Source organism: Chiloscyllium plagiosum, unplaced genomic scaffold (genome assembly GCF_037043375.1).
Source record: "Chiloscyllium plagiosum isolate Xiang-an unplaced genomic scaffold, Cpla_swu_hap1 HiC_scaffold_42, whole genome shotgun sequence".
Lineage (NCBI taxonomy): Eukaryota > Metazoa > Chordata > Chondrichthyes > Orectolobiformes > Hemiscylliidae > Chiloscyllium > Chiloscyllium plagiosum.
The window spans coordinates 52,268,657-52,296,465 of record NW_028270180.1 but is presented as its reverse complement, the minus strand read 5'-3'; the positions used below and the strand labels follow the sequence as shown (position 1 = coordinate 52,296,465).

At 44.3% G+C, this 27,809-nt stretch overlaps 1 non-coding gene across 1 annotated transcript; it reads left to right on the top strand.

Annotated features, from left to right (window-relative positions):
• The first annotated feature begins 11,092 nt into the window (after nt 1–11,092).
• Nucleotides 11,093–11,184, top strand: trnar-ucu (transfer RNA arginine (anticodon UCU)). The gene is given in 2 exon segments: nt 11,093–11,129; nt 11,149–11,184. It is a non-coding gene; the product is annotated as a tRNA-Arg (tRNA).
• The last annotated feature ends 16,625 nt before the right edge of the window (nt 11,185–27,809 follow it).

Here is a 27,809-nt window from a genome sequence, read left to right as displayed (position 1 = left end):
ACACAATTCCCTGAATTGTTCTTATCTCATTTGGCATCAATTGCTTCAGAGGGGCAAATGTATTCAGTCATGGAAGTGTACAGCTAAGTGGGTCTTACCTGCTCTGGAGTTTTCTGTCTTTTCCATCCTGTCAGGCAGTTAGTTGCAGATTCCGAACGTTCCTTATTTGAGTTTTACGCATTTCACTTAATCCTGCAATTGAATTTCAAACAAGAAAGCAGAGAACAAGCACTCTTCAAGTTCACTCTCGGCTCTCAATCACAGTCAGCAAAATGGTTAACTGAATGAGGAATCCACATTGCATTTAACGCCCATCGACTAAACTACATGGTCACATCTGCAGAAGCGTGCTACTAAACTGGTTTCAGGTACTCCCTCCCTGTGGAGCTGAGGGACAGGCAATAATTGTTCGGTTTGCTTGAATTCAATCACCACAGTTTTGACAGGGTGAAGTGTCAGGATATGTTTGGTCTGCGTCATCAATGGTTGAAATGGTCATTCATTTCAAAAGAAAGGGAGAGATTGCAGGAGAAACTAAACAGATCTGGCAGCATCTGGGGAAAGACAAATAGAGACAACGATTCAGAGCTTCTTCAGGAGTTTCTCCGAACTCTGTTTTCTCCGACAGGTACTGGCAAACCTGCTGAGTTCCTTCATCAGTTTCTGGTTTTGTTTGAGATTTTGAGTGTCCACAACTAGCCATTCAACAATACAATAACGCATTTGTGGCTCCTCACTGGATTTGGTTTCCGTTTGTATGCATATCCCTGACCCTATTAAAAACCCGAAAGTGCACAGCAAAGGAGTCGGATGGATAAGAACACCGGCCGCTCCATGCGTGGGTACACTTTCTCGGTTAACAGCCAAACGAGAGGACTAATTGCTCCATGGAGACTTGGTAGTCCCTTGTAGCAGAACCCTTGCAGGGTCTCCTAAAGCTGACTGTCAGTGAATTCAAGCTTTCGCCTGCCCTTCGCAGAATGAAAATTGTCCCCAATTGGTTAAAGTTTCCAAAATGAATTCTGGGGCATTCGTTGTGGACAATAGGAACAGTCTGATCTCATGCTTTGCAAACACATACATGTCACCGGGAAACAGCTCTCCTAAAACGGGGAACTTCTTCCTTTGAGCCTTCTGAGGAATATTTTCCTGACCTTGGTAAAAACGCAAAACTGTGCGGACAAAAAAAAACAGATGGTGTGAGAACAGCTGTCGCTCTGTTCCTGGTTCGTAGGAGAACAGCAACCTGTCAGTGAAGAGCCGAACGCACTGACTAACATCGTCACAGAGACTGATGAGCCAACGGCTTCAATGACCCCCGAATGCAAGCTGCAGCCTGCTCCTCCCATATTGACAATCATCCTTAATTAGCATTTTTTCCTAAGTCAATCCAGGGAAATTCACGGTGAAGACATGGGAATAGTCTGATCCCACCCTCTATAGACGCACCCATGACACCGGAACCAGTTATCCTCCAACTGGGATTGTCTCACTTCCAGCCTTTCACTGTTCTATCTGTTCCCGCGTTTTCGGATTGCCCTGGAGCTGAGATGAAATTTGACATCCTGACGTTCAGGAACGAAAATCCTTCACTATCATAGATCATTTCATGTCCAGAGAACATCAGAGTCAAAGTACCGGCCTCCGAAAGAACGGAAAGATTTCTAAACGGTCTCTGCCCAGTTGGCCATTTCACCCTTCACTTTCCACAGAATCCGCGGACCAAGGATTATGTGAAGATTCAGAAAGCTCGAGTCTGGGATTTCTGTTTTGCTTGTTGACAGTTTTCCCATTGGACAAGTGGAAACATGTTCCCAGAATCTTTTCACAATCCTCTACTTTGCACCATGTACAGAGAATGTTTTGTTTGGAGCAAAGAAGATTAATGAGAAATGTCTTGGGGACGTTTATAATTATGTGGGAGAAAGAACTGTGGATGGGCGGATTAATGGTCAGGAGGAACTGCTGTCTCTGACCAGGGTAATTGACCAGAGGACGAGGAGTGAAGACGTGTAATGGAAAAATACAACTTGTTTCAAATAAACTCAGTGAAACCCATATCCCATGCTTTTTCTTTATCATTTGTGGATAGAGAAACAGGTCCGTTTTGAGTCAGGTCCGTTTCTTGTTCAGAACGCAAGTTTCCTGCATGTCAAGAGATGAGCAGACCTGAGAACATATCGAGTTGTTTAGGCGAGATTTCTGGAGTTGCAGCGATAACTCTTCCAACAAGAAAACATGTAAAATCAACTCTGAGGGAAATGTGCTCGGTATTGATGAGAGATAGAATGAATATGAAGGATCCCTTTTCATGAGCAGAGAGATTCATAACACGGCAATGGTCGATTAATAAAGATGCACTTCTATCGCGCTTTTCAGCTCCACTTTAATCACAGGCACTGAAGCACCTGTGAAGCAGATATGTCATTGTCAATAATAATGTGCTAATCAAGGCAGTTTGTTCAAACAGAGGTGAAAAACGAAAACTCAGGACTGGCACTGGAAACGCCAGGGAGATTATTTTTTTACTTTAAAAGTTTGTCCTGCTCTTGTTTATATCCAAAAATCGTGCAGGATCAGTGATCCTAATCTCAGGGGAAGGCGTTACCCTTTTAAGAAACAAATGAGGAGGATGTTCTCATATTCAGTTGGCAGCAAGTATGTAGAAGTATTTACAGCCAAGGCCTGTCAAGACTGGGTATGTTCAAGGCTTCAATTATCTCTCTGTTAATAGCATGGAGCAAGTGGCAGTGTGAAATGTGTCCAAATGTGCTGACAATACACACTCGTGGGAGCGCATGTTATGATAAGATCATGGCAATATGCATAGGCATATAGATAGATTGGGTGAATGGGGACAAACTATCCAGGTGAAGTTTCATGTCCGGATTATGAGGTCATGCACTTTGGTCGGAAGAGTCAAAAGAGAGATTACTATTAAAATCGAGAGAAAGTAGAAGAAACGTGTGACGCAGAGGGATATTATACACGACACAAAGTTTAGTAACATGTTCTTTCCCTGACAAAAAGGATAGCTTCCTTTCCGAATGCTAACAATGAAAAATATTGTTTCCCAAGAAAGAAAAATAACTGAAACTAATAGCCGAATCGGAAATTTAGAAAAGACTTGGATCGTTCCAATGGACGACGTTGGTGTTTATGGCTCGCTAACATTTGTTTACAATGGTGCTGGGAGTGGGAGTTAGGGGATCTAGGGAGTGGAAGTCAGGTTACCCATGATTACTGTCATCCTTCATCTGTCTACGTCATTTTGTACGTTTTATTTCGCATTTTGGTTCATGTGAGTGCCCTGTAAACTATACCCGCTGGTGACGTATTTCCCTGGTTGTTCTTCATCACAACTCGAAAAAATTCAAAATTATTTTCTCCTTGATTTCGATGATCTCTAATCAAATGTCACCAGTACCTCGATATTTTCCACGCCTGTCTGTCTTCTTGCAATGTCAGTTGATCCGTCACTGTGTTACTGTTTCACAAATCAAGAACAAATCAAACGGCATCAATCGCATCTCGGTTCAGAACGCAGATAATTACAGCCGCTCCCCAGAGTACTGCCAACTGTGTGATCACAGAAGCACACATTGTACAGCCAGGAAACTCAAAACAACAGAAACACTCTTTTGGGTTACGTACCTGGTTGTATATCTCAATCCGCAATTGGTGCGGATTTTACATTGGTGATCTCAACTGTTTTCTCACACAAGGAACTAACCAATGCTGCAGACGGAGGAGAAAGTGAGGACTGTAGATACTGGAGATCAGATTCGAGAGTGTGGTGCTGAAAAACACAGGTCAGGCATCATCCGAGGAGTAGCAGAATCGACGTTTTGGCCGAATGCCTGATGAAGTACTCATGTCAGAAACGTCCATTCTCCTGCTTCTTGAATGCTGCCTAATCTGCTGTACATTTTCAGCACCGCACTCTCCATTGCTCAGACTGTCACACAATCCGAGCTTCGAGCCACGGAATCAGCGACACTCAGTGTTATGAGTCAACCTACTGCAGACACCTGCCAGTGGTGTTTCGTGTCAAGTTGATCTTCAAGAATGCGTATCGTGAGTTGTCTGTCCTTTATAATGTTTCCTGCAGTCACTACAGGCAACATTGTTTGTCCAAATTTGTCCTGTCTTTGATGGGTATTTGGTCCATTTTTTGGTGAGTTGTTGTCAAATATTGTCTTTCGGTTTCTGTCTCATACATCCGAGTGGCCAGAGGAGTCTGGCTGTCCGTGCCGAGACATACCTTTACCTATAATGTGGAGAGATTGTTTTGTTGGGTAATGGCATGTCCTCCTGGCGTTGGTTTTGACAATGAATCTGCGGGAATGTCTATTGTTGCAAAATATTTCTGGAGGATCCACTAAACAACACAACCAGCTGTTCCGAGTAGCAATGCACAGCGATGACGAGGACAACAGATTCGACTGGGACAACACAAACGTAATAGGGCCAGCTAAACAGAGGACAGCCAGAGAATTTCTAGATTGACGAGACTCATCCAATGACTCCATCAAAAAACAGTTGATCTGGACTCAACATACTGGGACATGCAAAGAACGACAAGTACCAGCAACTGAAATCAGTCGGAAATAAATCAAACCAATTCGAAACGCTGCAGGACAGCAGCGCTTCACACGAGTTTCATCTGCCTTGAGGATATCACCGAGAAACGGGAGGAAACGGCCGCAAACCAACTTCTCAAAACCACCGAACATCCCCACACCATCTGCAACCTTCACCGGAACTGCAGATCTTTACACAAACCTTGAAACCCTGAAACAGTCAGAGTCGCCCCAGCAGGAAAATGAACCCTGGCCTCTCACGTGACAACTGAGGTTACCAAACGCCACACGGTGGATGTCAGAGCTAACTGAGGCTGCAAGCTACTTGTGCATGCTCTTGTCAATAACACCTGCTTGATTATCCTCATCTCATTTTCCATCATTTAACATTGTATGCCTTAAGCATTACAAATTCATAGTTAAATATCTCTGGAGATTATCAGAATTTCTGCCGCTCTGACATATACAGACAGTGATGTCCAAATTCCAACCACTCCCTAGCTGATAAAGTTTTTTTAATGTAGAGCTACTCGAACATTTATGATTCTTATCTTAAATCTATGCTTAATTGATCCATTCATCATCGAGAAATATTTCGTTCAGTGTACCCAATCCATGCCCCTCATTATTTCCTACATCTCAATACTGTCTCCTCTCAATCTCTCCTGCTCTCACAAAAGTAAGGCCAGTCTGTCTAAACTCTTTCATAGCTGAAGTTCTTCAATCCAGACAATATATTGGCAAATCACTTCCGCACCGTTTCCACAGCTGTCATATCCCTTCTTTTATGTGAATTGCAGCATTGTACATAACACTCTAGCGAGAGACGAATAAAGACTTGAAATAAATGTGGGGAATTCACAAACATTAGTCTTTTCCAATAAAGTCTCTTTTCTTCGATACTGTTCTGTGTCTTTCATGAACCCAGTGCTCAAATGAACTCTGGTCCATGCAAATCAAACACTTTACATGAGGATTGATAACCCAACCACATTATCTGATTGCATTAAGTGGCTTAAAGTTCCTCATGGTGGTATTGGGGCAAGTTCACCTAACAAGAGTGACAGCTGCAACACTAACTTAACGGTGTCAACGGTGAAAGTGAATGTTAGTTTGTGCAATGCCCCAGTGACGTGGGAGGAGGGATGGAAATGAAGAATAGTGATTGGGAAAGGGAGAAACGTCTCCGATATTGGGTGCAGATAAAGTTGGAAGCAAAAGTATCATCACCTTCGAGAGCATTTTAACCTTAAAAATTGATAGTTTCCTTTCTGCGTTTGTTTTGCAAGGGTTATGTGGAGTAACATGGAACAAATGCGCATGACTGATACTCGGATTTGAATGAAGGTTGCTGCGGCCACAATACAGAGGACGAGCCACTATACGATCACATGAATAAATAACCAACAGTAAAAGCAATAAATGCAATGTCCGAGGTTGGCGAGGAACAGCACCACATGCACAAGAGGATAACCTACTGAGATTGGGTTGTATCGTCATGTTCGATGTCCTCAGTGGCTGTGGAGATTCCATCATTGAGAATGTTGAAGACTGAGTTCGATAGATTTCAGGAAATTGTTGAAATGTAAGTTTCAATAACAACGAAGTTTCACATCGTTACTTTCCCAGTGCCTCGAGACAAGGTAACAACAAAGGTTGCACACTTCAATCACACCGGTTTCCAGGTCTGGAATCAGAGAAATTTAGTGACGCAATGGCGAAGGTCCGATCGGAAATTGAGAGTGGAATGAACGCGTGAATATCTACTCTTTCTGCCAGTGACCAAGTCCGTGAGCATGCAGTCCTTCTATGAAGGCAGAGAGGCACGTGAAATGCCCAGGCTGGGAGCTCCAAACTAGGCCGGCGCAACTTCTGTTGACATGGAATAGGGAGCTTTGGGTGACGAAGCTGGGAGATCTAACCTCATCTGGATACACTTTAATTGACATGGCGCAGGAAACTTTGGGTTGATGGAACGTATCCTGAGCGATTTTAATCTGAACTGAAATAGTTTTTGGTAGCATACATTTTTGTGGATTGAGGGAGGATTTGTCCCAGGGAATTGTCACAATTATAAATAAACATTTTGCAAAGACTGAACTCGTCTAGGAGTATCTGTGCATTGTGAAATGGGCGAAATATCAGTGCAGTGTGACATTTCTCATATTCTGACTCTGCAGTTGGTTAATTTTCTGGAAGGAATTTTAAAAATCTTTTTATGTGTTATTCAACTCCCTGCTAGCTTGTTCTGGTCTGGTCATTGATGTAACATAAACAACCGAAAATTAATATGATGTTGGGATTCGGTTCGAGGTTCCCTCGAATTACGGAATAACAACAGGAGAGCAGAGGTGAAATTTTTCAGAACAGCAGTGATCAAATTGAATGAATGGGCAGGCAGAGGGTGAAAGGAAGCTTCATGGGGATAAATGTCTTTTCTTTGCCAATGAAACTACCCGCGTCACAAAGTGTCTCACCTGGACTGACAGGAATGATGTTTATAAGTCCTTCGACGCAGAGCGAGGCGGGGAGAATGTAAACACAGCAAGCTACAAAAAAAAAAATATTTGTTCTTTTCTAAACCTCAGTCCCGGACTGACTAAGATGACCTTTGGAAAATTATTTTGCACAATGTCCGAAGAGGACTTACAGATTCGACCACGAAAATCAAATTAAATATCAAGATAAAATCACACCACTTTATTTGCTACATCCCCCCTTTTGACACTTGGTCCTCACTGTGTGTTAATTGGCATGGAATGGGAATAATGATCGCGTTGACAGGGTTTACCAATGGGGCCACACCACACCCATTCCCTCATTCTGCATTTTCCATTCACGCTTGTCCTTCGGCGTGGCCTGCGACTCGACCTCCCATAAGTCTGCTTTGGATTACAAATATTTGACATACACATGTCAACTGATCACTTGGCGGCTGCTGGGCTGCTGTCCTTCCCGGTGAGTTTGCATTCGCATTGCCTTGAGAAAGGGAATCGTACTTTTTCGTGTGGGCTTCACATTTACAGACAGCGAATGATTTAGGCGGTAGGACAACTTCCAGGAGGTCAGAAGTCAGGCCATGGTGTATTTTGGACTTTCCAGTGTAGGTCAAGAAGCCCCTTTGTTTCCACAGAGTTCCACAATTATGTGCAACCCCGAATGCTTATCTGCTGTCTGTGTAAATATTCACTATCATTCACTCAGCCAATTGACATGCCTCAGTCAAGGCAATCAGCTCTGCTGCTTGAGCTGACAGATGACAAGGGAGTGATTCTGCTTTGACTACCTCGTGGGTAGTTACTACAGCATACCAAACACAATTCTGGCCTGTCCGTTTGCCCCTGAATGCGGACCCATTCACAAAAAAAAACCGCAATATCCTGATTCTGAGTTTGTGAATCCTGCACGTCTTGTCTTGGTGAGTTACAGCGACACAGTCATGTGGGTCTCTGTCTCCTGTTGTGGCGAGAAGGCTAGCAGCATTACGGACGTTACATCTTGTTATTGTAATGTTAGGCATCTCCAATAGTACAGTATTGTTTCTGAGCCAACGTGCTGCAGACATGTGTGCTGTGTTTTTCTCGGAAAACAGTAAGGATGCATGTGAGGCCCGGAGGGTTAATTCTCCAAAGCCGACTGCGTCCCTGGACGCTACAACAAACTTTTTCAGCTGCAGCCACGGCTTGCAGGCATATAGGCAATCCTATAGCCAAAATGTAAGCCTGAATTTTCCCACATTCTCCTGCATCAGCTCAGATGTAATGCATCTACCGTTTGTACAAAAGGCTTGTTTGGATTCGGACGCCCAGTGTAGGTGTGGTTTGGAGCGCCTTTTTAATTCAACTGCAATGGTCTCTGGTTCTGAAACTCTAAGCCATTGGAAATTTCATTTAGTGGCGCCTCAAGTGTTGTGTAATGTGGGATAAAAAATCGACAGTAAGAGTGCATGACCAAAAAGAATAGCAATTGTTACTTCGTGTGAGGCTTTGCAATTTGCTGGATTGCTTGAACTTTGTCTTGACCAATGCTCTTCCCTTGTTCAGACAAGAAATGACCAAAGAACTTCACCTGTTGTTGCACAAATTGTAGATTTGCGAAACAAGCTTTGTGCCCATTCCTGGCTAGATGGCAGAGCAACACAAGCGTATCTTTCTCACATTGTTCCTCTCTTGGTGCTGCTATTAAGCATTCGACTACATACTGCAGAAGCGCTGACCCCGGGGTTAAAACAAGAATCTCCAGACTCCAGCATCGAGCCTCATTAATTATGGTGGGGGACTCACAGTCATCTTCATAAGTCGCTTGAATGTATATGAATTGCCTTTGAGTGGAAAAGTGAACCAGAATTGACTTTCTGGGTGTACCGGTACACGAAAGAAGACATTTGATAAATCCATAGCAGAGAACCATTTACTGTCAGGTGGAATTTGAACTCATATAGTACAAGGATTAGGAACATTTGGGGCGGGCGGAACAACAGCATAATTGACTACCTGCAGGTCTTGAACAAAGCTCCCCTTCCCCGATTCACCTGGAATGTTTGCCTTTTTGACCAGAAAAATGGGTCTCTCACCGGTGATTATCCACAGGGAATTATCACTCAAGCTTTCAGGAGGGATGCAAAGTAGTATCCTTTGACAGCCTCGTGTTTTAACGGGTCTCGTGCTCTGCATGGACGATACTCAGACTTCCGGGCTCTTCTTATGGGTTCATAGCTTCCTATGAACCCCACATCACGTTTGCCTTTTGCCCTGCACTCAGTAGTGACCCTTCTTAATCTTGGGTCCGAGACATCTATCATACCTAATCGCCAGGCTACCCTCTTTGCGGGGGTTACCTGGACTGCTCCATCTGCCTGAGTTAGCCAATTTAGTTTCTTCATATCTGTCCTTATGTGTACATTGAACCAGGTACGCACATTGTCGCTGAAAACAGAATCTTTCGTTTTTTTGTGCCTGCAGTATGCATCGTCTCAAATTCTGCCACCTCTCGCTGGATGCCTTCGCCAATGGTACGTGAGGAAAGGTGCCTTCCACATCAAAAGGATTTTTTTTTCTCATTCCTTGACTGTTTGTCCCTGATATGGTAGTTTACTGGCCTTGTATGTCTGCTATTATTTCGGTTTAACTTTACATTTTTTTCTGTCTATCTGCAACACATGCCTCTGCAAAGTCAGGTAATTACTTATTTGTTTCCCAGTGCTTTTATTGGATTCAAAATAAATGTTAATTTACCATTACAATGGACATTACATTATTTTACAGGTTGTGGCAACAGCGAGGGCCGAAGTGCCTGTACTGCATTGTAACGTTCGATGTTGTCAGTTCCATTTCCTGCTGGTTTCAGATATCTCTCCTCACTCTGGAAGCTCCCGGTCGCATGTTCCAGAGATTTGTCTGCACTTCAGTTAATCTAGGCAACTGTATTTCCTGCTCAGAATGTGATCTCTCTCCAATGGAGAGAGGAAAATAAAGTCGGTGACAAAGCTGAGATCACTTACGATCTGTCCAGACTTAACAAAAACTATCCCGATCTTCCAGTCTCCTATAACTTCAACATTACACTGTGTTCCCACCCTTCAGGCTCTCTGCTTGTATTCCTGATGAAGGGCTGTTGCCCGAAACGTCGATTTCACTGCTCCTCGGATGCTGCCTGAACTTTTGTGCTTTTCCAGCACCACTCAAATCTAGACACTGTGTTCCCAGGCCATCATTTCAGTCTCTGTTCTGCTGCAGTGCTCCTTCAAGACACAACACAAGCTGGAAGACACGCAACTCATTTTCTACCGACAGACCATGAAAACCTTAGGACCCAACATCAAGTTCAATCATTTTAGAAACCGTCCGCCGTCTTACACATTCTTCACCCACCCTCCCTTCCCATTAGTTCTGAAGACGGATCGTTGGACTCGAAGCGTTAACTTTCCTTCCTCATCAGAGATAGACAAGAGCTGCTGATTTTGTTCAGACCTTTTGGCTTTTCTTCTGAGAACTTTGTTTTTCTGTTGTAATCGCCAGATACTGGAAGCGTCTGAATGCAGGAGGAGAATTTCACAGGAGATGAAAAGAATGGAAAGGTTTTGACCACTCCCATTGTGAAGGTACGCGAGCTAGACTGGGGATGTTGCTCTAAGCCCAGAGAAGGCTGAATAAGAAACCGATTAACGTGCTCATTTTATGAAGAGGATAGATATGTGTGACAGAGATAAGCCTGTATTGGGAAGAAACAGAGTAACATAAATGGAAGACAGGAGACAAGGAGGAGATTTAGGAAGAATACTTTCACCTAGAGAGTATTGATTATCTGGAAATCATTATCTGAACATGTGGTAAAGGTAAGTGTAATGAGAACGTTTCAGCAGTCTGTAGCCGAACACTTGATGAGCCAGAGCACGAGTGGATAAGGACCAGGTATCAGAAAGTGTGACGAGGACAGACAGGCGCGAGATGGGTGTCCTGAATGCAATGCGTCAAAGGCAAACTAGTGTGCTTAATGATTACGGCTGGCGCGGCTCTGTGGCGCAATGGAAAGCGCGTTGGACTTCTACATCTCTGTTCAGAGTGTTATTCAAAGGTTGTGGGTTCGAATCCCATCAGAGTCGAGTTTGAATTTATGTTTTGCAAAGTGGTCAGACCAGACTCGGCTGCTTATCTGCAAAACCAGTAATAATCGTGCATAAACCTAACTGTCTCGAAACGGAACATTTTCCTCCCACAGATTTATGGGCGGCACGGTGGCACAGTGGTTAGCACTGCTGCCTCACAGCTCCAGAGACCCGGGTTCATTTCCCGCCTCAGGCGACTGACTGTGTGGAGTTTGCATGTTCTCCCCGTGTCTGCGTGGGTTTCCTCCGGGTGCTCCGGTTTCCTCCCACAGTCCAAAGATGTGCAGGTCAGGTGAATTGGCCATGCTAAATTGCCAGTAGTGTGAGATAAGGGGTAAATGTAGGGGTATGGGTGGGTTGCGCTTCGGTGGGTCGGTGTGGACTTGTTGGGCCGAAGGGCCTGTTTCCACACTGTAATGTAATATAAAATTCTAATCTAATCTAGATTTACATTATCGATGTCTATTTATGGTAGAGATCGATAAATACCTGTCAGCCAGTAGATGTTGTGGATGGGCTGGAAAAAGACATAAAATTGTTCTGTGAGCCATGATGATATCAAATTACGTGGCAGGACAGGATCGGTGTGAAGAATGACCTCCTTCTGCTCCTTTGTGTCTGTGCCATTTCTGGCCAAGGTTTTTAAATAATCACAATGAGGACAATATGAAGTAAACGCCAAATAATATTTTGGTCTCATCTCCACTTCGCTTCCCTCCCGGCTGGAATAGACAGCTCTTGTTTCAGCTTTAGATCAGACAGCGGAGGATTCTCACAAGTTCTCCTTCAGGCTGAATGTTCCTTCACATAGGTTTCCAAATGGACACATGGAGCAAGCAATTGCATGGATGCTGGGGATTCAGGGGCATATTTCCCCATTGCTGGGCTGGAATTCTGGCCAAGGTAATGAACGTGAATTTCTGACATTTTGAATCTTACTCTGGATTCTTGCGACTTTACGAATTAAACTGAATTTAATTTGCCCTTGCAGAACATTATTCAATCTTCACTGTGCATAAAAACCATGCTCCATGCTCGTGCACATAGTATGCTGAACATTGTTGATGTTGTGTGTAGTGTGGGTTGATGTCTCAGATGAACATGCCAAAGGAAGTTTGTGAAATGTCAGTGAATCGAGTTCACTGACGAATTGAAGCCGATAGAAGGAAAATCCCAGTACAATGGCCACATAACATTGCCTGTGACCAACGCAGGAAGCCATGGTAAATGTATGCAGTATTCAATAAAACCGATTTCCACCACATTTATCTATGCCATTTTCCTGAAGCTGATGCTTCATAATCGATGATCCATTATCAGTATAGCCACCTCTGCACTGCGTGTCCTTTCAGATACACAGAAAAAAAAATGAGTAATTGGGTTGAGGGGCCCAGTGGTAAGATCAGGAGCCGTTCGTCACCATTAGACGGCAGATCCAGTGGTGCAGTTAGTTAGCTTGCTGTACTTGCATGACAGAATGGCAGCACATGAACTGCCAAAGTTGGATTGCATTAGATTCTCGCCAGGTGTTTGTTTTACTGATACTGACCAGAGATGATTGCAAATTCAAGCTGAAGAACAGTTTAAACCCGAAATATTACATTGCAATAAAGTGCTTTTGGCACTAATGTTGTACCGACCTGTAAGACCAATCTGAAGTCCATCTGACCAGCAATTTGACATTATAAGCCGTAGGTTTATCCAATGATCATTTAATTGCCTTGAAGGTTGGTGAGTCTACGACTGTTGAAGACAAGGCGTTCTGCACTTTTACTACTCTCTGAGAAAGGCCGCTACCTCGGCATCTATCACACTCAAATTACATCGATATGCTCTTGTGCCAACCATCACCATTTGAAGAAAATGCCTTCACTGTCCACCTTACGGCAAACTCTGATCATCTTTTATGTCTCTATTAATTCACTTCTCAAACTTCTTATCTCTATCAAAAACAGCCTCAAGTCCCTCAGCCTTTCCTCGTAAGACCTTCCCTTCACAGAAGGCAGCATCCGAGGAAATCTTGTCTACAACCTTTCCAATGCTTTCACATCCGTCCTATAATGTGGCGACCAGAACTCGACAAGTTTGGCCATACCAGACACAATTCTGGAGCTGCAAAGGGATCGTTCGGCCCTGAAACTCAATCCCTCTCCTAATAAAAACTAACACACTGTGCTCATTGCAAACAAATCCATCAACGTGTGTGTTAACTTTCAGAGTTTTATATACATAGATGCCGAGATCGCTCTGCTCATCTAAACTTCAAAGAATATTACAATTAGCCCAGATCATTTTATTCTTGTTGTTCATTCCAAAGTAAATCACCTCACACTTTTCCACAATAACCTCCATATGCCACCTCTGAGCCCCGATCTGCAGATTATTCATGTCCGTCTGTAACCTGCAGCAGACTTCGGCACTGTTGACAACTCCATCGACTTAGTGTGTTCTGCGAATTTACTCATCCATCATCCCATGCTCGAACCCAGGTCATTTATAAACGTGACAAACAGCAGTGGACCCTAAAAGGAACCTTGTGGTACACCATGAATAACTGAACTCCAGGATGAATATTTTCCATTAACTACCACAGTCTGTGTTCTTTCAGCGAGCCAATTACTGATCTAAACCGCGAAATCACCCTCAATCCCATGTCTCTGTATTTTATGCAACAGCCGACCGTGCATTCGTGAAAATCATATCCAGAATGTTAACCACTTTACTCTCGTCCACTTGTTTGTTGTCCTTTTCAAAGAGCTCAATAAAGCTTGTGAGCGACAACCTGCTATTCGCAAAATCTTATTGACTGTAGCGAATCAACTTCTTTCTGCTTAGGTGATCATAAATCATATCTCTCATAACCTTTCCCAAAACTTCACCTTCAAGGAAATACGGCTCACTGTTCTATAATTTCCAGCGTTCTCCCTACTAATCTTCGTGAAGAAGGGGACAATATTTGCTGAACTCGAGTCTTCTCGCACTAATCACATAGACACTGACGAAATAAAGTTGGTCGTCAAAAGTTCTGCAATCTCCTCCCACGATTCCCAGAGAAACCTATGATACATCCCATCAAGCCCAGGGGACAAATCTATTTTCAGGCTTTCAAGAATTGCTAACAACTCATCTTTATGAATATCAATTTCGTTTATTCTAACAGATTGCATCTCAAAATTCTCTTCGACAGCATTGTATTTTTCATTTGAGATATGATGAAAAATATACATTCAGCGCCTCTCCTATCCTCGGACTCCGTTGACGACGTCCTCCTACTGTTCTTGGCAGGCCCGAATAATATCTTAGATATTCTTTTATTCTTGAAATGACAAGAGAAAGCTTCCGGGTTTTAAATGACCCTGCCAGCTAAAGACTTTTAATGTCCCCTCTTTGCTCTGACTAGCTCTCTCTTTTGGCCCTTCCTTGCTAGCTTTTAATTTTCAAGTGCCCTAACTCAGCTTTCGTATTACATGTTTACATGCACCACCTTCTCCATCTTGACAAGAAATTCAACTTTTTGAGTAAAAATGGCTCCCTGTCTCAACCTCATATTCCCTGCATGACGCACACACACTTATCAAGGACATGCATGAGCGCTGACCTGAACAAGCTCCATATTTCAGGTTTGCAAAACCCTGCGTTTACTTTCCCATCTGGTGCATCCTAACTCTTGCTGATCGCATCATACTGGCCTTTCTCCCAGCGATACCTCATGCTCTGCGATATATATATATTCCTATCCATCACTAAATAAACATACCGAATTATGGTCCCTATCACCAAAGTGCTCAATTATCTCCAAATCGAACAGTTGACTTGCTTCATTACGCAGTACCAAATCCAATATATTTTTGATTCTTGTTGGCCTGTCTACATGCTGCGTCACGAAACCCTCCTGCACACATTCGACAAAGACTGACCAATCAGAGTTCCTCAAACAATAACATTTCCAATCAATATTTGGAAAGTTAAACTTCCCCACTGCAACGACCTTGTTACTTCCGTTCCTATCCAGAATCATCTTTGCAATCTTTTCCTCCATATCTCTAGAACATTTTGGTGGTGACCTCCACTTGCCTGATTTTAATCTCAGCCCATTCTAGTTCAGCAGATTGAGTCGGGTCCTCACCAAATATCCTTTCTGCTACCATAGCACTGTCTTTGACAAAAAATGCCACATCTCCCCCTTTTTAACGACTTCCCTGTTCTTACTGAAAAAATCGAAACTGAGGTGCCAGGAAAAACCATTCATTTCAGTGCTCCATTCATGTCTCTGAAATGGCCACAATATTGAAGTCCCAGTGAACAACCCATGACACCTGCTTTAACCCAGATGCTCCTAGCGGTGAAGTAGACAGACTTCAAACCACCTTCATCCTTGCCAGCATTCACTCGCAAACCCGAAAACCTATTTATGTCCGAACCACTCAAAACTTCCAGCAAACTCCAGCTAAAATTCGGGTTCGAAATCCGCTGCTGAATTCGTTTAAACCCTTCTGAGGAGCTTTAGAAATTATCCACTCAGGATGTTGGTACCCTTCCGGGTCAGGTGAAGACCATCTTGTTTGTAGAGGTCCAGCCGACTCCAGAATGAGCCCCAACTATCCAGATATCCAAATCCCTATCACCTGCACTATCCTTACAACCACGTGTTCATCTGCTCTCTCCCTGTTCTTTCCCTCACTATAACGTGGCATGTGTAACCAATCAGAGAGATCAACTCTGTTTGATCTCGATCTAAGATGTCACCCTGGATCCCTGAATTTCTGCCATACATCCACATCACTTTTATTACATATGTTGTTAGTGCATATGTGAAACATGACCTCGGGCTGCTCCCCCTCCCCTTAACCATCCAGAAAACGCGCTGCGAGACATCACAAACCTTGGTAACTTGGAGGTATCACATCAATCATGAGCCTGCCCTGTACCCACTGAAACTGTAATCTGTCCCCCTCAACATGTAGTGCCCAATAACTATTGCTCTCCTCCCCTCTCCCCTACCCTTCTGATCACAGGGACAAACACTGTGTCAGAGATCTGTACCCCATGGCTTACCCCTCGTAGGACATCCCCCAAAACTGTAACAAATATGGTATGCTTGTTACAGATGGGCACAGCCAAAGTGGATGCCTGCACTTGCTGCATGTTCCCTTTTCGTCTCCCGACTGTATACCATCGACCTTTTTCTTGTACCTGAAGTGTAACTGCCTCCCTATAACTCCTCTCAATTCACCTCAGATTACCCAAAGATCCAATGTTCAGCTCCAGTTCCATAAAGCTGTTGCCAAGGAGATGGAGTTCGGTGCAATTCCCGTAGATTCAAATGTCACGGACATTACTGTAAACTCTAAGCTCTCACATTCTAAAGAAAGAACATTCAAATAGCCGACCATCCATTTCTAATGTTCGGAATTCACACACACACACACACACACACACACACACACATATGTGTGTGTGTGTGTGTGAATTCAGAATATTAGGGAATTGGTTGGTCGGCCATTTGAATGTTCTAGGAGAAAGTGAGGACTGCAGATGCTGGAGATCAGAGCTGAAAATGTGTTGCTGGAAAAGCGCAGCAGGTCAGGCAGCATCCAAGGAACAGGAGAATCGACGTTTCGGGCATACACCCTTCTTCAGGAATGAGGAAAGTGTGTCCAGCTGGCTAAGATAATAGGTAGGGAGTAGGGACTTGGGTGAGGGGAGTTGGAAATGCGATAGGTGGAGGGAGGTCAAGGTGAGGGTGATAGGCCGGAGTGTGGTGGGGGCGGAGAGGTCAGGAAGAATATTGCAGGTTAGGAATGCGGTGCTGAGTTTGAGGGATTTGTCTGAGACAAGGTGGGGGGAGGGGAAATGAGGAAACTGGAGAAATCTGAGTTCATCCCTTGTGGTTGGAGGGTTCCCAGGCAGATAATGAGGCACTCTTCCTCCAACCGTCGTGTTGCCATGGTCTCGCGATGGAGGAGACCAAGGACCTGCATGTCCTTGGTGGAGTGGGAGGGGGAATTAAAGTGTTGGGCTACGGGTGGTTGGGTTGGTTGGTCCGGGTGTGCCAGAGGTGTTCTCTGAAACGTTCCGCAAGTAGGCGGCCTGTCTCCCCAACATAGAGGAGGCCACATTGGGTGCAGCGGATGCAATAGATGTTGTGAGTGGAGGTGCAGGTGAATTTGTGGCGGATATGGAAGTGTCCCTTGGGGCCTTGGAGGGAAGTAAGGGGGGAGGTGTGGGCGCAAGTTTTGCATTTCTTGCGGTTGCAGGGGAAGGTGCCGGGAGTGGAGGTTGGTTTGGTGGGGGGTGTGGACCTGACAATGGAGTCACGGAGGGAGTGGTCTTTTCGGAACGCTGATAGAGGAGGGGAGGGAAATATATCCCTGGTGGTGGGGTCTGTTTGGAGGTGGCGGAAATGACGGCGGATGATACGTTGTACATGGTGGTTGGTGGGGTAGTAGGTGAGGGCCAGTGGGGTTCTGTCCTGGTGGCGGTTGGAGGGCCGGGACTCAAGGGCGGAGGAGTTGGAAGTGGAAGAGATGTGGTGGAGGGCATCGTCGACTACGTCTGGCGGGAAATTGCGGTCCTTGAAGAAGGAGGCCATCTGGGTTGCATGGTTTTGGAACTGGTCCTCCTGGGAGCAGATGCGGCGGAGACGAAAGAATTGCGAATGTGGGATGGCGTTTTTACAGGGGACAGGGTGGGAGGAGGTGAAGTCTTGGTAGCTGTGGGAGTCGGTCGGTTTATCGTAAATGTCCATGTCGATTCGGTCACGCGAGATAGAAATTGAAAGGTCTGGGAAGGGGAGGGAGGTGTCTGAGATGGTCCAGGTGAATTTAAGATCGGGGTGGAAGGTGTTGGTAAAGTGGATGAACTGTTCAACCTCCTCGTGGGAGCACGAGGCATCGCCAATATAAAGTGGATGAACTGTTCAACCTCCTCGTCGAATGTTCTTCCCGTCGAATGTGCGAGCTATATGTATGTACATATGTGTATGTAAACATATGTATAAATGTGTGTGCGTATGCATGTATGTGTGTGTATGCATATATATTTAATATTTAATATATATATGTTTAAAAGTTGCAAACGAACATTGAGTAAAACAGCATTTATTCAAAAAATATCTGATTTTGTGGAGTGTTCTGTCCTTGGGAAATACCTCAGTCACTTAAGATCAGCCATAAAGACTCCCTGAGTGAATATCCATCACTCACTAGAGATACAGAGGTGATTTTTGAAGTCGATGACGTTTGTCATGTCGCTGATCCTGCGCTGTGTTAAATTCTGGAAAGGATGTTTAGCTCGTATCATATTACTAATTTTGCTGCAAACTCGCACAGTCCATTAAAACAATCCAAAAGTTATTAGGTTTATCTCATTGGACATTTTGCCTGTTATCAGAAAAACTAGAATAGAAATGACAAAATACTGCTATGAAGATTACAGAATTCAAACAGGAATTATTTTCGTGTCTTGTCACTAGATATGGTTGCGGGAGATGAGTGAGCAGCAAATGGACTCACTCCCTTCTCTGTGATTGCAGCCAAAGTTTCTAATGCGACAGATGAAGGAACAAAGGTGCATCACATCGGCAGGTCAGTTCCAACTCACGATAGTGTAGTTTCACTTTGATTGTCGCCATCTCCTAAAGTATTAGCTGAATGGGGAGATCAGGATCCTGAAGGTATGCTGATACATTGCGCGAATTATTCCCACACTGTTGGCATCACTTTATATCATAAACCAGTTATGCAGCAGACTGTGCTAACCGGCTTCCTTTAATGCTGAGCTCACACAAACAGCTCAGTTCCTTTACATTTTATAGAAGTTCACGTAGAACAAGCTGCTAAAGTTTTCCTCACAATCAGCTCATTCTACACTTAGTCGTGCTCAGTTGCAGGTGTTATGAGTTTTCTTTCCAATTAACGTTAACCAATTAGAGAGTGTGCACGTAACGTGTACCCATTCTGGCCGCCCAGACTCCCTGTCCCGGTGAAATTCACTCCTTGTGTGTCTGCACGAATCTTTACAAATATTTTAGAATCAACTTCTGAATATTTTTTTCCTGAGAAAAAGTAAGCATTTTCGAATTCAATAGCTGTAGAAAGAAAAAGAATGCGAGCTCCAAACTTCTCTTTATCATTCATTGCTGGTTTTCAAGTTCTATACCCTAGATATAGATCCATCCGAATGAGGGAATTTCCCTCCTGTTTACTCTCACCAAATTCACATCGCCTAGAAACCTTCTATACGGACACAACTCAGTTTTACCTAGTTTCACGCCACATGATCTATTCGTCTTTTCCACCATCCCATGAAACCCCGCTTTGTCTTTTCCAATGGCACTTTCCCCCACTACATCGTTGGCTTCCTTTCCATTATTCTGTTTCCAAGTAAACGCTGTCCATTCTTCCTGACGTCTTTTCATTCCAGTCATCGCCATCCATGTCTTTTATCATCTATTTATGTCCCAGTATAGTCCATGTTGAGAAAGGATGCTGGGGCCAAACCAACACATGAAAACCCGCTCTAATGCTGTATACTACCATTACCAATGTAGAGAAAATGGGAGCTAGTTCAGTCAAAAGTGAATCCGTTGGTTGTTGCACAATGGATCAATCACTGATTGGGTCGTGACTGTTTTTCCTCACTTTTCTCCCCTGTCTGAACATGTGCTAAAGCAACACAATAAGGGAACATGGAATGCCTACAGTTCAGAAATTGCCTATTCGATGCAACAAATGCACACAAATCCTCCTGGAATTAACCCTCACTGAACAATTCCTTACCCTTTTTCTCTTCATTTGCTCCTGAATAAGGCAACTTACTGACAGTCGACCCAGTTGTCGGCAAATCATATCTCTGGCGCTGTGAGGCAGCAGTGATAACCAGTGAGCCAACTTGCGGCCCTGCACAATTATTCAAGGCACATTCGGACGCATTTGAAATGTCAAAGACGCTCGACTTGTGTTGTTGCCCTTATCAGAAACAATAAACCCAGATTCCCTGACCAAGAAATTAATCCAAACCACAGCGGTGAAAGCGCTGTATGGTAACCACTAGTCGACTAGGAAGGACGGCATGTGCAATTGCTTCTACTCTTAACTGCATAGGTTTATTTTCCTGCGATGAGAAATTCCTTCCAAAAAAGAGTGTTTGTGACACCGTGCTTTTAGAGCACAGAATAATACATTATGTCAGTGGCAGTCATCAAATATCCAAATATTCTCGTTTCCATTTTCCACTAATTGGCCCACAGCCTGACATCTGAAGTGTTCATCTGAATGAGACTTTCCCTGCAAAGTTTTAATCTCAAATGAACCAGTGAATGAGACTGAAGTCAGATACCGTCAACTTTGTTCATGAACTGCGGGAGAACTGAACCTCATTTTGACCCATAGAGGGAACTATACAGAGACATCTTTTGAAAGTGACAAAGGCCTCAGGAGAGCCCAACTTCCATAAAATGAGGAATTGACCCGTTTGGCCTCTTCTTTCTTCATGACTCGCTTTAAAACCGATTCTGTTTACATAAGCAGAGGGGTAAACAGGCGGGAGGCTGTACCTCAAGGACTGTCCCAATCGGCAATAATTGGTACCTGCTCAACGTTGACTTCTCCAACTCTGAGGCAGCCTGGCTAGCTGTGTTCTTCCAACTTCCTGCCTGTTTAATTGGATTCCAGCAGATTACTGTCTCTACATAAGAAACAGAAGCATTCAACCGCATCCCTGTACGTTTTCGTCCCCCATTGTTTCACCGTTTCTTTTCTGCTTTTCATGAATCACGTTGTTCTTCATGCCAAACGAAGGCATTATTCGCATCAGAAGCTTGTCATCCTCATGTTCCTCGAAGGAAAAAACACGTATGTGGACTTCCAAACAGAAACAAATGGGGCCTGGGGCGGGGGGGGTGGGGGAGTGGGGTCTGCCTATAAAATGACTTCCAGCTATTCCTTCAAAACTAATTCCTAACAACACAGAGAACGCACCTTCGGATGCTTGCTGCAACAGTTGCAAGAAAATTCAGCAAGGTTGTAGTGTGAATCGATGTTACAACTCCGGGCTCGAACCACTGAGCTATGGTAGCACTAACATATGAAGCGTTTTGAGACTGACAAAAGATGATGACCTCTAGCAGAAAAACTTCGGTCATCTCAGTTTTGTGATACAAGCTTCGTTTTGTGTGACAAAATACGACTTGAAACCCACTTCTTTGATCACGTGTTTGATATAACACTTTGTCAGCTTCCCAATATCTCATAATGTGACAGGGATCAACATTTGTTTAAACTCACACAAAGTAAAAGCTTTGAAGCTTCTTTTATATAAAAGGCACGATGTAGTATTGATACCAGCTCATTGCCCTTGATTTCAGCATGTATTGCAGTTTTTCTTAATCACTTGGTGAGTAATTCCTTTCCTTTTGCCTGGTGCGATTTACGTTGCCACGGGAATTCATAATTTATGGCCTTGGCAGGTGACTTTTAGGCACCAAACGTGAAACAGTTCAAATCGAACATGCTCCGGAGCTTGGAATTCGAGGGAATGCAGAATATCTGAGAGTGCACTTTAAAACATAATCTTGGGTGTCATGTCCGCTGGCTGGGTTGCATAATATTGACCAGCTCTATTTTCTCTTGAGTGGGCTGGAGGACATGACAGTGATAGATAGAGGGAAGACAGTCAAGAGATTTGTAGAAAATGATGAAAAATTTGAAATTTAGCTGCCCGGTGATGGGTGAGTAACCCTTGTTTTGAGTACTCCGACATGCAGGAGAGGTATTGGAAGACCTCAGGATTATATCATTGGGTGAATAACCTGCAACTCCTTACCTTCCACCCTGTGGGAGCCCTTGTGGAAAGATAAAGCTGCGAAGGCCGCAGTGCACGTTTGCGAAAATGGGCGTTCGTAAAAATGCCATTCAGATAATGCACAATGAAACAGTGAACAGAACACAAGTGCACCCTTGAATAGAAGCAGTGGGAGTTAGACCATAGAACATAGAACATTACAACGCAGCACAGGCTCTTCAGCCCTCGATGTTGCGCCAACCTGTCATACCAATCTGAAGTCCATCTAACCTACACTATTCCATGTACGTCCATATGCTTGTCCAATGACGACTTAAATGTACTTACAGTTGGCGAATCTACTACCGTTCCAGGCAAAGCATTCCATACCCTTACTACACTCTGAGTAATGAAACTACCTCTGACATCTGTCCTATATCTATCACCCTTCAATTTAATTCTATGCCCCCTCGTGCTCGCCGTCACCATTCTTGGAAGAAGGCTCTCCCTGTCCACCCTATCTAAACCCTCTGATTATATTATATGTCTCTATTAAGTCACCTCTCAACCTTCTTCTCTCTGACGAAAACAACCACAAGTCCCTCACCCTTTCCTCGTAAGACCTTCCCTTCATGCCATGCAACATACGAGTAAATCTCCTCTGCATCTTTTCCAAAGCTTCATCATCCTTCTTATAATGTTGTGACCAGAACTGTATACAATAGTCCAAGTGCGGCCGCATTAGCGTTTTGTCCAGCTGTAGCATAACCTCATGGTTCCAGAACTCGATCCCTCAATTAATAAAAGCTAAAACACTGTATGCCTTCTTCATAAACTTGAGCTGAAAATGTGTTGCTGGTAAAGCGCAGCAGATCAGGCAGCATCCAGGGAACAGGAGAATCGACGTTTCAGGCATAAGCCCTTCTTCAGGAATGAAGGGCTTATGCCCGAAACGTCATTCTCCTGTTCCCTGGATGCTGCCTGACCTGCTGCGCTTTTCCAGCAACACATTTTCAGCTCTGATCTCCAGCATCTGAAGACCTCACTTTCTCCTCCTTCTTAACAAACTTGTCAACCTGGGTGGCAAATTTCAAGGATCTCTCTACCTGAACACCGAGATCTCTCTGATCACCTACACTGCCAAGAAATTTACCATTAGCAAAATACTTTGCATTCCGGTTGTTCCGATCAAAAGGAATCACCTCTCACTTGTCCGCATTAAACTCCATTTGCCACCTCTCAGCCCAGCTGGGTAGCTTAACTATGTCTCTCTGTAAACTACAACATCCTTCATCACTATCCACAACTCCACCGACCTTAGTGTCGTCTGCAAATTTACTAACCCACCCTTCTACGCCCTCATCCAGGTCGTTTATAAAGAATAACGAACAGCAGTGGACCCAATACCGACCCTGGCGGTATACCACTGGTAACTGGACTTCAGGATGAACATTTCCCATCAACAACCACCCTCTGTCTTCTTTCAGCAAGCCAATAACTGATACAAACTGCTACATCTCCCAAAATCCCATTCCTCCGCATTTTGTGCAATAGCCTACTGTGGGGTACTTTATCGAACACCTTGCTGAAATCCATATACACAACATCATTCGGTTTACTCTAATCTACCTGCTTGGTCACCTTCTCAAAGAAATCAGTTAGGTTTGTGAGGCACGACCTACCCTTCATAAAACCATGCTGACTATCCCTGAACAAATTATTCCTTTCCAGATGGTTATAAATCCTATCTCTTATAACCTTTTCCAACAATTTACCAACAACTGAAGTGAGGCTCACTGATCTAAAATTAACAGGATTGTCCCTACTCCCCTTCTTGAACATGGGAACCATATTTGCTATCCTCAGGTCGCATGGCACTATTCCTGTAGACAATGACGATATAAAGTTCAATGCCAAACGCTCGGCAATCTCCCCCTGGCTTCCCAGAAGATCCTAGGATAAAGCTCATCCGGCCCAGGGGGCTTATCTATTTTCACACTCTGCAGGATTTCTAATACCTCCTCCTTGTGAACCTCAATCCCACCTAGTGTAGTACTCTGTATCTCAGTATTCTCCTCCACAACATTGTCGTTTTCTAGACTGAATACTGCTGAAAAGTATTCATTTAGTGCTTCCCCCATCTCCTCTGACTCCACACACAACTTTCCAGTGCTATTGCTGATTGGCCATAATCTTACTCTCGTCATTCATGTATTCCTTAAATACCTATAGAAAGCCTTAGTGTTTACCCTGATCCTATCCGCCAAAAACTTCTCATGTCGCCTCCTGGCTCATCTGAGGTCTCTTTTTCGGTCTTTCCTGGCTACCTTGTAACCCCCAAGCGCCCTAACTGAGCCTTCGCCTCTCATCCGAACATAAGCCTTCTTCTTCCTCTTGACCAGACAGTCTACTTCCTTCGGAAACCACAGCTCCCGCTCTCGACAGCTTTCACTCTGCCTGACAGGTACATACTTATCTCGGAAACACAGTAGCGTTTCCTTGAATAAGCTCCACATTTCTAATGTGCCTATCCACTGCAGTTTCCTTCTCCATCCTATGCTTCCTAAATCTGGCCTAATCGCATCATAATTGCATTTCCCCCAGCTGTAACTCTTGCCCAGTGGTATACACCTATCCATTTCTATGTCAAAAGTAAACATAACAGAATTGTGGTCGCTATCACCAAAGTGCTCACATACTTCCATGTCTAACAACTGGCCGAGCTCATTACCCAGTACCAAATCTAAAGTAGCCTCCCCGCTTGTTGGCCTGTCTACATACTGTGTCAGAAAGCCCTCCTGCCCACATTGGACAAAAACTGACCCATCCATAGTACTCGCACTATGTTTGTTCCCAGTCAATATTTGGAAAGTTGAAATCCCCCATAACAACTACCCTGTCATTCTCACTGCTATCGAGAATCATCTTTGCTCTCCTTTCCTCTACATCTCTGGAACTATTCGGACGCCTATAGAAAACTACCAACAGGGTGACATCTAATTCCCGGTTTCTAATTTCAGCCCATATTACCTCAGTTGACGAGTCCCCAAACATCTTTTCTGCAACTGTCATACTGTCCTTGACCAACACTGCCACAGGTCCCCCCTCTTTTACCTTCTTCTCTGTTCTTACTGAAACATCTAAATCCTGGAATCTGCAGCAACTATTCATGTCACTGTTCTATTCATGTCTACAAAATGGCCACAACACCGAATTCCCAGGTACCAACCAATCCTATAAGGTCATCGACCTTATTCCAGATGCTCCTGGCGTTGAAGTCGACATACTCCAAACCAACGTCTTGCAATCTTGCGACCCTGAAACTTGTTCTGGACCTCCCTACTCTCAAAATTTTCGATACGTGAACTACAATTTTGGTTCCCATCCCTCTGCTGGATTAGTTTAAACACACCCCAATAGTCTTAGCGAATTTACCCCCAGGATATTGGTACCCCTCTGGTTCAGATGAAGACCATCCTGCTTGTACAGGTCCCACCTACCCCAGAAAGATCCCCAATTATCCAGGAATCCAAAACCCTCCCTCCTGCACCATCCCTGTCGCCATGTGTTCAACTCCACTCTCTCCCTATTCCTTGCATCACGAGCACAACAGCAGGGAGGGAATTTGATTGGACGGATGGAAGTGTATTATGACCGTGACTTCCAAACGAATGGATTAGAGTTTGAGCTGCAGAAGAGCAGAGACGTGGAAGAGTTAATGATGTTAATGAAATGCAAGTCGGCTGACATGGTGATGTTGGGGATATGTGGTTAAAAACACATCAGGAAGTGAAGTATGTCACCATGGTTATGACGTGTCTGTTCAGACTCAGACAATTACCAGGGAGGAGATTGAATCAGTGGCGAGGCATTTTCTCCTAGGACTTGGTCGATAATGCCTTCCAGCTCATGTCATCCACTTCCCTCAACTCCGCTCCCAAAACTCATCCCTCCAACTGAGACGAGGACGGAACTCCCTTCTACATCACTTTAAAATCCAACACCCTCTGTAGACATCATGTCATCCTCCGGTATTTCCGTCAGCTGCAAATGAAACCCACCAACTAAGATATGTTTCCCTCCCCACCCCTACCCACTTTCTGTAAATATCATTCCCTCTTCGATTTCCTGATGGTGCACGCCCCCACCAAACCACCCTCCCATCCGCTCCCAGCAAACTTCTCATTCCAACAGGGGATTTGCAAAACATCCATCCACACCTCCGCCCTCAACTCTGTCCAAGGCCCCAAAGGACCCTTCCATGTCCATCAGAGTTTCACTGCATTTCCACGCATGTCATTTACTGTATCCCTTGTTCCCTTTGCAGTCTCCTTGACACTGAGGAGATCGGATGCCTAATTACAGACCACTTCTGAAAACTTCTCTGGGACACCCGCACCAAACAACACCACTGGCCCCTGGCCGAACATGTCAACTCTCCCTCCCACACAGCCAAGTTCATTCAGGTCCAGGGCTTCTGCCGCTCTCATGAACTGTCCTGTCTGTCCATCTTCCTTCCCACTGATCTGCTCCACCCTGCGCTGCGACCTATAATCATTACCCCCACCTCCATCCTCCTATCACACTCTCAGTTACTTTGTCCCAGCCACACACGCTCCCATTTGTCTCTCTACCACCTCGCCTCACAAGCCTCTTTCCTGATGGTGCCCGAAACATCGATTGTCTTGCTCATTGGGTGCTGCCTGCCCTGCTGTGTTCTTCCAATATCACACTTCTAACTCAGTGGCGAGGCAGTGGATTTTGAGTTCGGGACTGAAGTCAGATGCCTCAGTTTTGCAATGATTCAATTGTAAGAAATTTCTGCTCCATCAGGACTGGATGGCAGACAAGTCAATACAGTGTTTGACCTGGAGGGAACAGGGAAGTGATCGTGTTCATATCCACCTGCTGACCCGCTGGTCTCTGTGGTGGAGGCTGTGTGCATAAAAGATTCTGACAAAATTCTCTTCAAATTCTTCGTGTCGAAAATCCCTTACCTTCAGACCTTATCTTCAGACAGAATCTAGAGTCTTGTGAAAGACGGTTTCACACTCTCTTTTTTGGATAACATCAGTTTCGCAGGATTTGAGAAGGGTAAGATTTACAAACCAACCTCTCCACCATAATCTGATGAAGCCGCACACTTCATCCCGAATACAACTTGATCAGATTTCGAACATGAAATGAAAAAGCTCTGGTTACAGTGTGAGATAAATCGTTCACTTATTGTGTGTGTGGACGAGGCTTCCACCTGTCATCAGACCTTACAAAGCTCAATTGCAATCATACTGAGGAAAGACTGGGGAAACGTGGGGATCCATTCCCTGTCTGAGTTGAATTCCCGTGGACGCAATGATACCAAGAAGAAGCCATTCACCTGCTCAGAGTGTGGAAAGGGATTCACTCTGTCTCTGACCTGCTGCGACACCTACTCGTTCAAAATGATGAGAAACTATTTCAATGCCTGAAATGCGGAAAATGCTTTAAAACATCCAGCGATTGGAGAACCGAACACCTCGCTCATACGAATGAGGAACTTTTTATTTCTCCGGACTTTGGAAAATGTTATCAACCCTCTATGTGCTTCATTTTTTGAGAAATATGCTCACATAAATAAGAGTCCATTAAGAATCAAAGAGACCTGACGTGTGATCCACGTGCTCATCCGGAGGAGAGACATCTCCAGTTCCAAATCTGTGGGACGTGCTGTTACGTACGAGCGACCGGATGGCTCATCACCTTTCACACAGTATTAACAGGTCTTTCTAAATGCCCTGACTGCGGGAAGTGCTGCACTCTTTCCTGAATAGAAACGTGTCATCAACGTGTTGACACTGAAT